We start from the raw sequence: 14,865 nt of genomic DNA on the forward strand, positions 1-14,865 counted from the left end.
CGAATGTCAGTTTCCCGAATGTCGTTTCCCTGAACGCCAGTTTCCCGAATATCCCGTTTCCCGAAAAGTTTTTGGCACTCATAATTGTCGTAACTTTATACATTTCAGGGTGGTGAACGAACTGGCCATCTAATATGCACCCTTCTTTATTTAATTGGCGATTCTTTCGAGTTTTACCGTCTTCAGCATTTTTTCCAACATGTGTATAACCGAGAATGACAGAATACCTCCTTCTTTTGATTGCTTATCGTTCTTTCTCGTTCACTATCCAGCCACTAAAAACTATTATAGCACCTATTCAAACTGCACCACTTTTCGGGGAAACCACCCATTCGGGGAAATGGCATTCAGGGAATAAAGTGATTTGATGAACAGGCATTCCGGGAATCGACATTTGGAGAAACCATATTTGGGGAAAAGTAGCACAAACACTTCGATGATTCTGAACGCAATTGTTGATGTTTTTTCGTTTTATTATGCCGCAATAATTTTTGTCGTCCAATCTTCTATTGATCTAATCATAAATTTTGTCTTCTTTTAAAAATAGGTTGATCTTTATATTTATACTGTTTTAAATTTTATTTTTTTAGTAAAGCTAAATGTTAACCACTTTTATATTTTGCTGGTCTATCAATTTTTGTAAGACGTGCTGTTTGCAAATGAGATTTTTTTTTTTTGCAAACGAGATCATCCTTTCGAAATTTGCTGGAAAAATATTATCTCAATCACAAATTTCCCCTTCTTTCGATAAAAGACGGTGTTTTTGATGTACACTTCAAAAATTAATAAATTTATATTGAATGGTTGAAAAGTTTTGCCACAAATGTTTTCTTTTAAAAATGCGTTGTTCATTGGAGTTATGCTGTGAGAAGATTTTTTTTGCGTTAGCGCCCTAAACATTTTAAACGAAAAATAATATGCTCTCATATATAGGCTATTTTTTCATTATGCTGCAGTAGTAGATCTTTGAGACTTTTTATATATTGCAAATAAATTTTCCCTTCTATTATCAAGTAATTTTCATCAAGTGTAACGTCCAAACTGGGACAGAGCTTGATCTGCAGCGAAATATTCTATGAGCGTTTCCTTTATGAATTACTGCGAACTTTCTTTGTCAATTTACTGTATCCCGTATAGGCCTGAGTGAAAGAAAAAATTCTAAAACCCTCACCGCTCAGCGAATTCTTAATGGATTCAAATAATTTTTGGTCAGTTCATTTGCCCACATATCTAGTTTCTGGAAGTGGCTAGAGGAACTCGGAAATATTCCTGTGGCTGGAGTTATTCCGGTGGATCACTGGGTCAGGTCGGGTGAGACGGGCTACTATGCGTTTGTGCCTCTGAAGGTAAGCAAATTTCAAGTCACAGATAATTACCGGAATCGGCTATAATGTAGCAACTACATGACGGAATTTTGAGAAAATTGCATCAGTGTAAACCTTTTGAGAAACGATTGAAGTGAATATGAGTTTTGCATCAAACTTACAATAAAGTGGCAACTTTGTATCTGAACATGTGTGCTAAGCTTATGGGAATGCATTTTAGTGTACAATTATGGTTTATTTCTACTTTTTGAGAGTTGAAACGGTTTAGTATCCAACAAACCTACAGCCGGTTCTTCCGGGCATTACGTACGAATGGCTACATCAGGTAAATTTTAAAATAAGTATGCAAATTAAAATTATTGTCGTTGCAAATAAATAAAGATATCTTGGCATGTCCCACAAAATTGCCCTTGTTTACCCGACCTGACCCAGTGACCCACCGGAATAACTCCGGCTTCAGGAATATATCCGAGTTCCTCTTGCCACTTCCAGAAACTAGATATGTGGGTCAGTGAGCTGACAAAAAATCATTTGAATCCCTTAAGAAGTCGCTGAGCGGTGAGGGTTTCAGTGTGTTTGCTTTCACTCAGGCCTATACGGGATATTCAAATATTTATATCGTAACAAGCTCAAAGATACTCTATGTTCTGGGATGTGGAAAAAAATAATATTCCAAAAAGATCTTCCACAAGACCCGTCACGAGTTTTATTTAGAGCTATCCGATTTCACAACAATTTTTGCCACGAATTGCTTGGAAAATCTCCGAACGAACACCACGCTTGTTGAGAACCTACCAAAAATGTTTGCTATGGGCTCGGTGGTGTTGATCTCGGTAAAAGCTTCGAAAATGCCGATATTCATTCTAAGTCAATGATTATGCCAAACGGCCATTATGCCAAATGACCATTATGCCAAACGACTTTATGCCAAACGACCTTATGCCAAACGACTTTAAGCCAAACGGGGTACAATCGACTAATTTAAAAAAATTTGAAGTTTTGGTCCCCTTTCTGTATAGTAATAACCACTGTGCAATCGTTGCAAACTATGTTTGCTGTAGCGAGGACAGCACTACGAATCGATTACTACTTCGACTAGGGTCGCGCAGAAGATCAGCGGAAAACAGCTGTTCGTGGTCACGTTTTTTGCGCAGCTTTATGTTCAGAATGTTAATTATCTTTGTGGAAGTGAGAAGATACCAACTAAGCACCATCTACCCTACCACGTAGCTAGACTAAAGGGACCGAACCCTGGAAAATTACAACGACGAACTTGTGCTCCGTTCAAGTTCGGAACGATCTGCTAGCTGTCAATCTCCGATGGCGACGTTAAACTGTCCTTATCAGACCCACGACTTTGGGCCCAGCAGCAGTGACACGGAGGCAGATAATTTGTTGGCTCTTCAGGGTCGCACACGACGGAAGTTGGCGTGTCTAATATGTGCCTACAGTATTGGACAATGCATTTGCAATTTTTTAGTTTTTTTCGGGTGTGGTTTGATTCTCGATTCAGCCATTGAAACTTTTCATCGGCAATTTTTTTCGGTTGTGCCGATCATGCTTGTCCGTTGTCTGGTGTTAAGTTAACTGTGGAGCTACACGGCTGAATATGATGTACGTTTCTTTTATAAAATGGTCAACTTTGGCAGGCTAAATGTTAGTTGTTTAAGGATCGATTAAAATAAAATGTTCATAGCACGTCCATAAAAAATATAAAGTTGACCATTTTGTTTGGAAAATCGAAAAACTTTGCTAATGTATTGTCCATTACTGTTTAGAAGCTTTTCGATGTTGAGCTTCGTTTAGTGGGTACGTGATTTTAATTGCTCTTTGTCGATCGACTGCGGTTGGTCTGCTTCAGTTCACTAATGACATCAATCACGCGGAAAAGGGCTTCGTGCTCGATGCCGGTTTGTCTATGGGTGTATTCTGTGGATTAGATTGAGATCGCATCTCGAGTTGATTGTTTCCACCGGCGTTTTGAAAAGGAGTTTATATTGTACGATGGTGTAATACAATTATGACGGAAGTTGGCCGTAAAATTAAGTTCGAATGAATTGGGCGATTAATTTGTTGGGGAAGGCCGTGTGGAATCATAGAAAATGTAAAATGTTTGTGAATGAGGATTGAGCATACGATCAGAAATATTGTGCTTAGTGATATTATCGTCACAAGGAAATGATACAAAAGTTAAAAATAAATGAAGAACAATACTATACCATTTAATTCCATTAGGGTTTGTATCCTTTACGCATATTTCGACCATTAATTCCATTAGAGTTTGTATCCAGTTTACAAACCGTCGATAGATTTTCTACTATAGGGTAGATATCTGTTTGACAACTGTCACTTTCGGACGCTTTCTTTAGATTAAAAATTGAGATAAGTCCCTAAATCAACTTCTTCAATTCTAGAAAAAAAAAAACAAGGTAACCATTTCAATTTATTTCTTAAATATTCCTTTGGGGGATTAACAAATGTAAATGTAGATGTCTATTGGAATGCCTGTACGTATTTCTTGTGGAATCCATGGAGAAAATTCCAGTGAAAAGCCTTCTGCAAAAAAATGGACGAAGTTAGGGCAAACGCTCCCTTAGTGGAGGTAGCTCCAATAGTGGAGGTAGTGTGTTTTGGCATGTTTCGCGCTAATAAATGATTATTTGATATTTTTGTATTATGTACGATGCGAAAATGATACAAGTAATCGAATAATATTCATGAAATTTAACCGTAAAACTATTTAAAACAATTATTTTGCTTAATTTTTTTGCTCCTTTGCACCTATAGTGGTGCATCAGTACCCATAGTGGAGGGTCCCATAAGAAATCAATGGTTTGCGCCACTAAAGGAACCATCCTTAAAATATACCTCCACTAAAGGAACAGTGTTCCTATTATTGGTGCAAGGCTTTTTGCAGGGAAATTTCAAATGAATCGTCATTTTTATACATTTGAATGATAGAAGGATTTGAGATCTATCGAATGATACGTTAAAATCATATATTTCATGATCTTAACACCGTGTTTTAGCAGTTTTCCCTTAGGTGCACCACTAATGGAACACTTGCCCTATCTGATCGATTTTTTTGAAGAATGTTTTGACAAGCTTCCCGAAGATTTTGCTCTTAAGGTGAAGATGAATCGAAGCCAAATCTCAAATTTTCAAGAGCACAAATCTGGAGAACCAAACACCCGTTTGAGCTGAAAACTTAATCGATTGGTCACCACCAGCGAGTGACCAATCGATTAAGTTTTCAGCTAAAACGGATGTTTGGTTCTCCAGATCCGTGCTCTTGAAAATTTGAGGTTTGGCTTCGATTTATCTTCACCTTAACAAACATCAATGATTGCGTGACCGAAAACTGCTTTTGAGCAGTGTTGATAGACTCACACTCAAATCTCAAAGCAAAGAATAAGTGCTTTGCGTAAAAAAAAATGTGGAAATACAAACCAATGAGTCAAACGGATGAGCCAGCTCATGCATGATGTTTTGGCTGTCGAGTTGAATCAGTTACAACTCAAGTGTGATCAATCTCAAGCATGAGGTATGTGAATTTGAAATTTTCGCAACGCTGTTCTTTAGCCCGAGTGTTGGACTGTTACTAAATTGGTGCTGCATTGAAAAAAAAAACTACGATAATTTCTGGATTATATCTCGTTGCAAACGAAACGGTTCGGTAAACATGATTTAACGCTAGAAATTCAATAATACATAACGCACACAGGGATTGAATCCTGAGAAATTTGAGAGTATAGCCTCAAGCACAATGTGAGCGGCAGCGCGGTACAACGGCAAAACGGCAAGCCCATCTTGAGCTACACTCTACATGTAGAGTCAATGTTGAAAAGGATTTAGTCAACATGGGATTGATAAGTAATGTGTAGATCAAAATGGGCATGCCGTTTTGCCGTTGTACCGCGTTGCCGTTCACATTGTGCTTGAGGCCTATCTCTCATTTATCACTCTCGGTAAAAATCATGAACCGCAACATATCATGAGGGTCTGTTTATCGTCTACTACTACAGCTCTCATTATTTCCTGGGGTTAACATTGCATGATCAAACCCCTCTAAGCAAGCTCCAAATCTGCGGGACAGTATTGGTATCAGATGTTCGGGGGTTGTATATCATGCCAGTAAAATAAAACACCTATCCCCAATGGAAAACAAGCGAGAAAATGGGTCTTGTCATCGCTCTCTCTTTGGGATTCTTCTTTGTTGCTGGGCTTTTTGCTGCTCAGGCTTTTTGCAGCTCAGGCTTTTTACACCTTGCGATACATTGCCGATCTTGGACCGCTACAGATGGGAAGATTTCTTCGCTTGCTTTGATAGTGCTTCAAAATCAATTGAAAACGAATTTTGCAATGCCTGAATGCACATGGAGTGATCGAGTCATTAATCCATTCTTGTGCATTATTTTTGACAGACTGCTGAGCGTATAATCGTGTAAACAGAGCCATCTCTTTCGCAATTTCAAGATGCAAGAAAGCATGCAATATTGGCGAATGTTGGATGCAAGTTCATGAAAAGTTTCAGTTTCACTCAATATTGCAAGCATTCCTGAATACAATGAGGGAGTTCACATTATTCATCGATGAATATTTAGTTATAACTTGTTTTACATGACCATCATAAAAGTTTACGTGCAATATAAATTTAAGATTTGTTTACTGTGTAGACACGTTTCGCAGGAAATCTTGTATTTTATCCCAGCCTATCGCATCTTTTATAAGCTGCACAAATCCATTTCGTCGAATGCACTGAACGCCTACAAATCTGTAACGTTTATACGAAGCATTCGTATGTACCGTATAACGGGGTAACTTTGATAGTGCGAGACCCACAACATACTAAACGAAATAACAAAGTTTCTGTTTATCAGTTAAGCAAAACGAATACAAAAGTAAAGAGTATTAGTATGCCACTTAATGTCAAAGCTATTTTCGTTGGAATCAAGTACATTTGATGATTAAGAATGCTAAACGACAAAGATACAAGATCCTAAGAAACCGTGCCAACACGAAAATTACTGAAGCTAAACAGTAGTACTTGAACCAGTTCTTGAACATCAATGTCCCGTCCAAGACCCTCTGGAAGCGCGTGAAGAACCTTGGGGTAGGCAAAGATACAACATCTAAACCGTGTGAATTTGACCCGGAGACTGTAAATCGTACCTTTTTGGCTAACTACATAAAAAGTAATCATCGGGCGTCTAGACGTTTAAGAACAACACCACCTTCACAGTAAATTTTTCTTTCCGATCTGTTCAATACTGGGAAGTTGTCAACGCAATCTGGGACATACACTCTAATGCAGTTGGGACGGACGATTTCCCGATTAAGTTTATTAAAATCGCTCTGCCATTGATTGTCCATCACATAACGCATTTATTCAACGTATTCATCAGAACTTCTACGTTTCCAGAGTGCTGGAAGCACGCAAAGATTATCCCACTGAAAAAGAAAGCTTACATGAATGATATCAACAATCTGCGACCTATTAGTATACTTTGTGCATTATCGAAAGCATTCGAGAAGCTGCTCAAGCAACAAATGACATCGTACATCGAGGATAACAAATTGTTGTCTGACTGTCAGGCTGGATTTCGTAGAGGCCAAAGTATTAAAAGCGCAGTTCTGCGAGTACACGATGACCTAGGTGCTACCGTGGATAAGAAGGGTGCTGGAATACTTCTTCTTTTGGATTTTTCCAAAGCCTTCGATACTATCCTTCATAGCAAACTTCTTAGCAATCTGGAGGCACAGTTCAACTTTTCTTCTCCTGCAATAAGACTGATAGAGTCATACTTGCGAGGGAGAAAGCAGACAGTTTTTTGTGGCGATCATCATTCAAGCAGTGCAGAGGTCTCATCGGGTGTTCCTCAAGGATCAGTACTAGGCCCTCTTCTTTTCTGCTGTCACATCAATGACCTACCAACTGTATTGAAGTACTGTTCTATTCAGATTTATGCAGATGATGTTCAGCTTTACGTCAGACGATATGGACCTTCCACGAGAGAACTAGTTAGGATGATAAATTCAGATCTTCAAGCGGTGGAGGATTGGTCACGACGAAACAGCCTTTACTTGAATCCTGCGAAGAGTAAAGCGATATACGTCACAGGGAACCAACGAAGAGCTTCAAGTTTTCCTGTATCGCCAGTTGTTATGAATGGTCAGTCCATCGAATGGTCGGAGAGTGCAAGTAACCTAGGGTTTATTTTTCAAAGCAATTTGCAATGGGATGCCCTAGTTGCTCAACAGTGTGGGAAAATCTATGCTAGCCTGCGTACGCTTTATAATTGTACTTTGGCGGCGCCAACCGCAACTAAACTGAAGCTGTTTAAATCGTTGATTCTTCCACATTTCCTATTCGGTGATGTTCTACACGTTCATCCAAGTGCAAATTCCTTTGAAAGACTCCGTGTGGCGCTAAACTGTTGCGTACGGTACGTGTTTGGATTACACCGTCTTGACCCTGTAAGTCACTTACAACAGAACCTAATTGGTTCTACTCTACGAGGTTTCCTGGCTCATCGATCTTGCATTTTCTTGCGAAACCTGCTAACAACACAGTCTCCCGTTACACTGTATCAGAGGATCATTCAAACCCGAGGTCGCCGTTTAAATAACTTAATAATTCCAGCAAACAACACCACATGTTATGCTAGATCATTGTTCGTTCGAGGTGTGGTAAACTGGAACAAATTACCACCCGAAATAAAGCGTTCATCGTCGGGGGCAATTTTCAAAAGAGGCTGCATCAACTTTTGGAACCGCAATAGTTAAAGTTAAAAATAGTTTATTTATTTAAATAAGAACTGCAATAGTATAATAGTTATTTCTTTGCAAAACCGGAGGTAGCAATTTTAAAAGATTTATATCTTACGCTGCTGGACAATAAAAAAAAAAAAAAAAAAAAAAAAAAAAAAAAAAAAAAAAAAAAATTAAAAATTTGTGAGTTTTTAGCATTTTTGAAACGCTCTGAAACAATCTGTTCTACGACCACTATTTGATGAAGTCATAATGCGTTCGTCACTTATTCTTGACAACCAAGTTGTAGTAGAACATGAATTCGGTCTCAAATCTTTTAGTAAAAACCATTTTTACAAACTGGGCCATTTCTGTAATCTAAGTAAGAAATTTCCATATAGCGTTAAACGCCTAGAGGTATGCAACGCCCTATAAATGTTCCGTAATGCATTCAATTTTGTTCGATTGGAACACCATTATCAAAGTTACCCCAAAGCAGAAAACCGACTTTCGATTATATGAAAAATTATATATCCATTCAGAATAAATCTTTTGGCAATCTGTCAACTGCAATCGATAGTTAGGATGCCAGTACTTGTTTTAAAAATATAAATTATAATTCTTTGAAACAGCATGCATAAATATTCAAGTTTTCTTCGAATAAACTATCAAAGTTACCCCGTTTTACGGTACATTGTTTTTCTATGCTCATTCTCAATAAGAAATAACCGAATTTCGGTTACAACATATTTAGTATAATGGACCTATGCACGGGTTCACTATTTGACGTTTTAGCGGTGCCATGTTATTTATGTGATCATGGCAACAAGTGAATTGGGCACCGCTCAAACGTCAAAATAGTGAACTCGTGCATTGGTCCATAGGGGTATTCACTTAAAGTAGCGTAAACAGTGTTATTTGTGATGATACATTTCAATTGAAATATTCCTTTCCAGACTCCAGGCGGTGAAAAGCAAGGAGTTTATAATCTAGTTACCCAATTAAAAATACCAGACTTGACAGAAGTTTGTTTGTTTCTTCGAGTTACGATCTTTTATTTGATTCGTTTCAGCCAATGGTTCACCATAGTTGACGTCCGTTCGGCTGTTTCCTTCACGGTACCCATAAATCTTTCCAGATCGTCAGCGAAGATCAACAAGCTGATGCTACCAGAACTCCTCATGCAACATATTATTGTCAAAGCGGTTGAGGTTTCTGCTTGTTTATTTCTCGCAATCATTTAAGTGATCCCAAGTGACAATTTTTGCTTGCTTTAAAATCAAATTCAACACGATTTCGAACCCTCAACTATTCTAATGCAGAACGCCTTTACTGACGAGAACAAATTTTGATGGCAAATAATGGGAGTCGTTGCGCGTTGTGTTCAATGTGATCAAAACGTCAAGACTATTGGTTAGACTTAGACACAACATTCTGTCATCGAATAGAATCTTTCGTTCCTCACTGTGGCCATTCTAAAAGGAACAATATCCAGTAATAGTAGTAACTCTTTCATTTGTTGCACGACCATACTCATTGTTCACATATATATGTTTTCCCAAGTCATTGTCTTAAAAACCCCTCCAATTTTATAGAAAATCCTATTTCCACCATCTTTAATGATTTGTCATAAATACAACAAAATCAAACCTAGATTCTTAGCAAGTTTTCTATTAACTTGCGTTTCGAAAGTTATTTGTTGATAAATAACGAATTTCATGACGGTTGCTATAATGACCGGCGCATTCTTAGATCGGCTGACTGTTAAATCTCGAAAACTTGAAATATTTCCTAAGCAGTTAAGGCTCAAGAATCCATCATTCAATGATCAGCAATCATCAAAAATGAAAAACCAGTTTTTTCGTTCAAATTTAAATAAATCCTCATGAAAATCTATCATTGCATTATAGATAACAAGTGTAATGCAATGATAGATTTTCATTAACATGTCTTCAAATTTGAGCAAAAAAACTGGTTTTGAAAATTTGTAAAACGATGATGGTTATTTTCCTCTTAACGCAATTTCATGAAATATTTGAGATAACAAGTTTATCGCGATATACGCTGGGAATTACGCCGTTAAGTGAATACCCCTAATATAATAATAGTTTGTTTTAAGCTTATTTAAATACTTTCTAAATTTACGATTATAACGAAACTAGTAATATACATGCTATGATTCTGCTTGAAGCAAATTCGATATGCAAACGAAAAATTATTGAAATCAATTGTAAATAGTAAATTAAAGTGGATTTAAAACTAAATTATCGTGTTGAGCATAACATCAAATAGAATTCCTCTATCTCTTCACATCTTATGTAGTAATATGTGAATTATATTGTTATAAAAGAACTAATCATAAACATAAATGTATATATAACCCAACAGCCACCTCATATACGCTCTCATTGAGTGCTTAGCAAATTATACCTTTGGCATATTTCCTATACAGGCACTGAAGTGTAAGTCCAACTTTATTCTCATTTAAATAATTGAACAAATTCAATAAAATTTGCAGGTTTGAAGCTGTAGAAAGCAGCTATCAAAAATTAGTATTTATATGTTGCCCCAGTAGGCCGCAACAGTTACAGAAAACAACGAATACAGGGCTGGTATCGACTAAGTGCCTTGAAAATAGGAACCTTAGAGACTGGAATTGAACTTTTAAAAAGAATTTTTCAGAAAAATCGAACTACAATTTTTTCTATGAATATTTTAAATATATTGAGAATCAAAAGTATAAATGCTCGTAAAAATCAATGCATTTTTTCAGCTTTTTGCAGGAATTTTGTTATCAAACTAACTCTTTTTTAAATTTTCAAAGAATACATTTATTTATTAACGGCCTTCTTAAGAAATTCACCCATAAAATTTATTCAATATGCATTTAAAAAATCATCTTGCATTTTTTTAATAAACCCAGAAATTGCTATAGAGTTTTCGTTAATTAGATATTTGAGAAAATTCTGGAATTCATCCAGTGCTCTTTCAATCGGTTTCGCTACGAATCCAACTAAAATTTTCCGTTTTAAAATTTTCATGAGCTCAAAAAATAATTTCACTAAAACGTTTCCACTGATTTCTAAAGATTTCCTCCAGAATTGTTCTACCATTTTTTTCAAGATTTCAAACATGAATTTCTCTCAGTATAACTTCTTAAATTACTTCAGAGATTCCACTCATTACTCTTTTGAAAGTTCAACAAATATTCTTTGAGATATGTCCTGAAGAAGTTCTCAAATAATTTATCCAGTAAATTTGGCAGGGATGTCTCCAGAAAATTGTCAAGGATATTTTCAAGACATTGTTGAAAATATCCTGGAAAAATATGAAAATCATAGCCAAAACAAATCTGGTAGTAATCTCTGTATGAACTTTTGTGGAAACTTCCGATGAACTCTTGCGAGGGTCTCTTAAAACTCCCTAACTTCTTAGGATGTATATCTAGATGAATTTATAATATGATTACTCAAAAGCATCCTTGAAACAAATTGTGTAGAAATGGAGATGATCGGAATAATTTCTGTTTTATCCACTAATGAGAAACCTCATTTGAAATTGTTAAAATATCCATGCAAAAAGAAATGTTGGAGAAATTTGAGGAAAATTTTCAATATAAATTCCTGAAGTAACTTAATTAGAAATCATTGGTCTTATTTGTTGAAGAATTCTTGGATGAGTTCATAATATTTATCCAAACAAAAAATCTCTGGAAGAGTTTTGGAGTATTTTCCGAGAAAACCCGTGATTGAATTCATGAAGCAATTCATAAAAAAATGACTGGAGAAATAAATGAAAAAATCAACGAAGGAATAATTAAAGAAATTTTTATAGGTGTTCCTGGAAAACTTTTAACAATTGTCTTCAAAAATTCTGTAATAATCCCTTGGGATAAACTTGGAAGAACTCCTGTTGGAATGATTGTATCAGGTATCAGAAGGCCGGCTCCAAAGGCACGTTCCCCACCAGTTGGGAGATTTGTGCCATCGCCATATTTGAGCCTATTTCATCATCTACCCGATGGGAAAGGAAAGGGAAGGGAAAGATGGGAGGAAATAGGAGTGGGGTCCCTTGAAGAGGGAAGATCGCATTAGCGAAATGAGAGTATGTAGCTCCATACCACAATGGGTTCGAACAGCGCCCTAAAAAGGACACTGCAAAACGCAAGAGCGTAAAGAGAGCCTATAGCTCATTACCACAGCGGGTTAAGAATAACAGAATGTCCTGAAGATTCAGGCTTCTGAATTCAGTTTCACTTAATAAGTGTTTACCAAGTAATTGGAATCGCATTTGCGCAAAAACTGGACAGTTACATATCAGGTGATACGAAGTTCCATAATCGGAGTCACAACTATCACACACAAATGAGTCAGCACGCTGAATATTTGCCATGTGATAGTTGAGTCGGCAGTGGCCTGTCAACGCTCTGACCAAGAGACTGCAATTCTGCTTTGACAGATTTGTTAAATACTTCGCCACCCTTGGAGATGGCTCAGTAATATACAATTTTGTTTGACGACATGACTCCAAACTATTCCAATATTGCTTGTGCTGAGTTGCCGCCCAAGAGTTTATCTGAAGCTTCACCCAGCACTTAGAAATTGGAATAGCCGGCTCAGGGCCAATGAAGTCATGCGATGCTCCATCGCGAGCTAGCTCATCAGCCAATTCATTTCCAACGATGGAAGAATGGCCAGGTACCCATACAAGGTTTACAGAGTTGACTGAATTCAGTTCCTCAATTTGAGTTCGACATACGATAACAAGCTTCGACCTTGAGTTGGCCGAAGCGAGAGCTTTTATAGCAGCTTGACTATCTGAACAGAAGTAAATGACTTTACCCATTACGCGCTGTTGAAGTGCTGATTGCACTCCACACATAAGGGCAAATATTTCCGCCTGAAAAACGGTGCAGTTTCTACCAAGTGAGTAAAACTGATTCAGCCTTAGCTCACGAGAATATACTCCTGCACCAGCTCTACCTTCAAGAAGGGAGCCATCAGTGTAACATACTATATTGTTTGATATACTTCTTTCCAAATAGCCAGACGTCCACTCTTCCCGTGAAGGGAATTGTGTGATAAATGTCCTGTAAGGAAAGTGACAAGCAATTGTGAGATCACTTGGAGCAAGGACAATTTTGTCCCAATTCACCAAAAGTGGAAACAACGAAGTGTGTGTATATCTACGATTCACTGGATTTTTCTCCAGTAGATCCAGTACCCATAAACGGTAAGAGCAAGAAAGTGCTTCTTGTTTAAGATATATGTGTAGTGGCGCAACGTCGAAAAGGGCCTCGAGCGCTGCTGTGGGAGTTGTAGAGAATGCACCAGACTTTGGACATCCTTTGGAGATGGCCCAATTTTGATTGGATTGTTCTCACTTCGCCCTTTTGCCACCACACAAGACATCCATATGCCAATATTGGTCGAACAACTGTTGTGTAAATCCATTTGATATATTTGGGTTTGAGGCCCCAAGTTTTACCAAAGGTTCGCCGGTATTGACCGAAGGCCATGCAAGCTTTTTTGACTCTGAAATCAATGTGAGGTGTCCATGAAAGTTTGGAATCTAGAATGACTCCGACATACTTTACTTGATCAGTCACATTAATCTCAGTGCCAAAAAGACGTAAAGATCGAATTCCATCGCGGTTTCGTCTTTCCGTAAACAGAACAATAGATGTTTTATTCGGGTTACCGGAAAGGCCATATTAGCGACACCAACACTCGACTACCTGAAGAGCACTTTGCATCAGGTCGAATAGGGTGCTTATGCACATACCAACTATCAGAGCTAGATAGTCGTCGGCAAATCCATATGTTGGAAAACCGCTATTATTGAGTTGCCTCAATAGCGTATCTGCTACGAGATTCCACAAAAGTGGTGACAAGACTCCCCCTTGGGGGCATCCGCAAACACTCAATTTTCGAATCGCTGCTTGACGCAATGTCAAGAAGAGATGTCGGTTTTTGAGCATTTGATGAATCCAATTGGTAATCATTGTAGGTAACCCATGATTTCGTGCTGCTTCCAATATGGCATCGAAAGACACGTTATCAAAGGCAACCTCAATATCCAAGGAAACACCCAAGCAGGATTGCTTCTGAGCGAATGCTTTCTCGATATCGTATACAACTTTGTGTAAAAGAGTCACAGTGGACTTTCCAGATTGGTAAGCATTTTGATTCACATGAAGAGGCATGTTTGCCAAATAAACATCACGGATGTGATGATCGATAATGCGTTCCAGACATTTCAGAAGAAAAGAGGTCAGACTGATTGGTCTAAAATTCTTCGCTTCTTCATACGACGCACGTCCTTCTTTCGGGATAAACTTTACAGTAATATCACGCCAGGATCTGGGAATATACCCGCTAGCAAAACTGCTTACAAGTAGCTTTTTCAAAACATGTTTGATAAACTCAAACCCCTTTTGGAGCAGAACAGGATAAATCCCATCCGCTCCTGGAGATTTGAAAGGAACAAAACTATTAATTGCCCATTGGATCGATTCAGTAGTTACGATACTGCGAGCCGAGGCCAGAGACTCGTAACTACATGAAAAGACATTTGGTTCATCCGTAGATGTTATGTCCACACATCCGGGGAAGTGTGTATTGAATAAACATTCTAAAACTTCTTCATCGGAAGAAGTAAACTTACCATTAGATAAGCGAATTTCGTTCACTTGGAAATCCTTAGATTTTGCAAGGATTTTGTTCAGCCGACTGATTTCACTCAAACTGGAAACATTTGTACAAAGGTTTTTCCAGCCGGATCGTTCAGC

This window comes from Aedes aegypti, chromosome 2, assembly GCF_002204515.2.
Source record: "Aedes aegypti strain LVP_AGWG chromosome 2, AaegL5.0 Primary Assembly, whole genome shotgun sequence".
In the NCBI taxonomy this organism is placed as follows: Eukaryota; Metazoa; Arthropoda; class Insecta; order Diptera; family Culicidae; genus Aedes; species Aedes aegypti.